General features: G+C 41.0%; 1 non-coding gene across 1 annotated transcript; it reads right to left on the reverse strand.

The window, feature by feature from the left end:
- Positions 1-798: 798 nt before the first annotated feature.
- LOC127747340 (small nucleolar RNA R71) lies at positions 799-906 on the reverse strand. Its single transcript, XR_008009140.1, has one exon. It is a non-coding gene; the product is annotated as a small nucleolar RNA R71 (small nucleolar RNA).
- Positions 907-3273: the final 2367 nt, after the last annotated feature.

The raw sequence follows: 3273 nt of genomic DNA on the forward strand, positions 1-3273 counted from the left end.
TAAATTTTAATTTTAATCTTATCTTATCTTTAATTTTCGAAAAATACTAACCCCTTTTTCAAAATTATTTTCGAAATTCTCCCTCTCTTTTCTTATTCTATTTAATTATTTAATTACTAACACTTCTCTTCACCTCTCTCCATCTAAATATCCGAATCCCCTCTTCTACATTCTTCTTCCCTTTCTTTTTCTACTAACATAAAGGAATCTCTATACTGTGACATAGAGGATTCCTATTTCTTTTCTTGTTTTCTTCTCTTTCATATGAGCAGGAACAGGGAAAAAGGCACTCTTGTTGAAATTGATCCTGAACCTGAAAGGACTCTGAAAAGGAAACTAAGAGAAACTAAATTACAACAATCCAGAAGCAACCTTTCAGAAATTTTTGAACAAGAGAAGGAGATGGCAGCCGAAAATAATAATAATGCAAGGAGAATGCTTGGTGACTTCACAAAGCCAACATCCAAATTTGATGGAAGAAGCATCTCCATTCCTGCCATTGGAGCCAACAACTTTGAGCTGAAACCTCAGCTAGTTGTATTAATGCAACAAAACTGCAAGTTTTACGGACTTCCATCTGAAGATCCTTATCAGTTTTTAACTGAGTTCTTGCAGATCTGTGAGACTGTAAAGACGAATGGAGTTGATCCTGAAGTCTACAGACTCATGCTTTTCCCTTTTGCTGTAAGAGATAGAGCTAGAACATGGTTGGATTCACAACCTAAGGATTGCCTGGACTCCTGGGATAAGGTGGTCACAGCCTTCTTGGATAAATTCTTTCCTCCTCAAAAGCTGAGCAAGCTAAGAGTGGATGTTCAAACCTTCAAACAAAAAGATGGTGAATCCCTCTATGAAGCTTGGGAAAGATACAAGCAGCTGACCAAAAGATGTCCACCTGACATGTTTTCAGAATAGATCATATTAGATATATTCTATTATGGTCTATCTGAATTTTCGAAAATGTCATTGGACCATTCTGCAGGTGGATCTATTCACCTAAAGAAAACGCCTGAAGAGGCTCAAGAACTCATTGACATAGTTGCAAACAACCAATTCATGTACACTTCTGAGAGGAATTCTGTGAATAATGGGATACCTCAGAAGAAAGGAGTTCTTGAAATTGATGCTCTGAATGCCATATTGGCCCAGAACAAAGTGTTGACTCAACAGGTCAACATGATCTCTCAAAATCTGAATGGATGGCAACATGCATCCAACAGTACTAAAGAGGCAGCTTCTGAAGAAGCTTATGATCCTGAGAACCCTGCCATGGCAGAGGTTAATTACTTGGGTGAACCTTATGGAAACACCTATAACCCATCATGGAGAAATCATCCAAATTTCTCATGGAAGGATCAACAAAAGCCTCAACAAGGCTTTAACAATGGTGGACGCAATAGGCTAAGCAATAGCAAGCCTTTTCCATCATCTTCTTAGCAATAGACAGAGAATTCTGAACAAAACACTTCACATTTAGCCAATCTAGTCTCTGATCTGTCAAAGGCCACATTCAGTTTCATGAGTGAAACAAGATCCTCCATCAGAAATCTAGAGGCACAAGTGTGCCAGCTGAGTAAGAAATTCATTGAAACTCCTCCCAGTATTCTCCCAAGCAATACATAAGAGAATCCAAAAGGAGAGTGCAAGGCCATTGATATAATCAATATGGCCGAATGTACAAGGGAGGAGGAGGACGAAAATCCTAGTGAGGAAGACCTCCTGGGACGTCTCTCAAGCAAGAAGGAGTTTCCTATTAAGGATCCAAAGGAATCTGAGGCTCATATAGAGACCATAGAGATTCCATTAAATCTCCTTCTGCCATTCATGAGCTCTGAAGACTATTCTTCCTCTGAAGAGGATGCAGATGTGACTGGAGAGCAAGCTGCTCAATATTTAGGAGCTATCATGAAGCTGAATGCCAAGTTGTTTTGTAGAGACTTGGGAAAGTGAACATCCTTTGCTCATTAGTGAACTGGATACCTGGATTCAGCAAATTTTACCTCAAAAGAGACAGGATCCTGGCAAGTTCTTAATACCTTGTACCATAGGCACCATGACCTTGGAAAAAGCTCTGTGTGATCTGGGGTCAGGAATAAATCTTATGCCACTCTCTGTAATGGAGAAGCTGGGGATCATTGAGGTACAACCTGCCTTGTTCTCATTATAATTGGCAGATAAGTCATTGAGACAAGCTTATGGAATAGTAGAGGACGTGTTGGTAAAGGTTGAAGGCCTTTACATCCCTGCTGATTTCATAATCTTAGACACTAGGAAGGAAGAGGATGATTGCATCATCCTTGGAAGACCTTTCCTAGCCACAGCAGGAGCTGTGATAGATGTCAACAGAGGTGAATTAGTCCTTCAATTGATTGGGGACTACCTTGTGTTTAAGGCACATGGCCATCCCTCTGTGACAAAAGAGAGTAAGCATGAAGAACTTCTCTCAGTTCAGAGTCAAGAAGAGCCCCCACAGTCAAACTTTAAGTTTGGTGTTGGGAGGCCAAAACCAAACTCTAAGTTTGGTGTTAAGACCCCATATCCAAACTCTAAGTTTGGTGTTGGGACTATACAACATTGACCTGATCACCTCGTGGCTCCATGAGAGCCACTGTCAAGCTATTGACATTAAAGAAGCGCTTGTTGGGAGGCAACCCAATTTTATTTATCTAATTTTTATTTTATTGTTATTTTATGTTTTATTAGGTACATGATCATGAGGAGTCACGAAAAAATCATAAAAAGTAAAAACAGAATCAAAAACAATAGAAGAAAAAAAATTCACACCCTGGAGGACGCACAGGCTGGCGTTCAACGCCAGTAAGATGCATCTGGTTGGCGTTCAACGCCAGAACAGAGCATCATTCTGGCGCTGAACGCCAGAAACAAGCAACATTCTGGCACTGAACGCCAGGAATGTGCCTAAGAGGAAAAGCTGGTGCTGAACGCCAGTAACAAGCATGAAACTGGCGTTCAACGCCAGAAACATGTTACATGTGGGCGTTGAATGCCCAGAATGTGCATCACTCGGTGTTTAAACGCCAAAATGGTGTGCAAAGGCATTTTACATGCCTATTTGGTGTAGGGATGGAATTTCTTGACACCTCAGGATCTGTGGACCCCACAGGATCACCTCAGGATCTGTGGACCCCACAGGATCCCCACCTACTATATTCCCACCTTACCTCCTAATCTTATTTTGTGATGAGTATTCCCCATGTCACACTTCCCAACACTCTTCACCAATCACCTCAATTCCTCTTCCCAATCACCCCC

The sequence above is a fragment of the Arachis duranensis genome, chromosome 4 (assembly GCF_000817695.3).
Source record: "Arachis duranensis cultivar V14167 chromosome 4, aradu.V14167.gnm2.J7QH, whole genome shotgun sequence".
In the NCBI taxonomy this organism is placed as follows: domain Eukaryota; kingdom Viridiplantae; phylum Streptophyta; class Magnoliopsida; order Fabales; family Fabaceae; genus Arachis; species Arachis duranensis.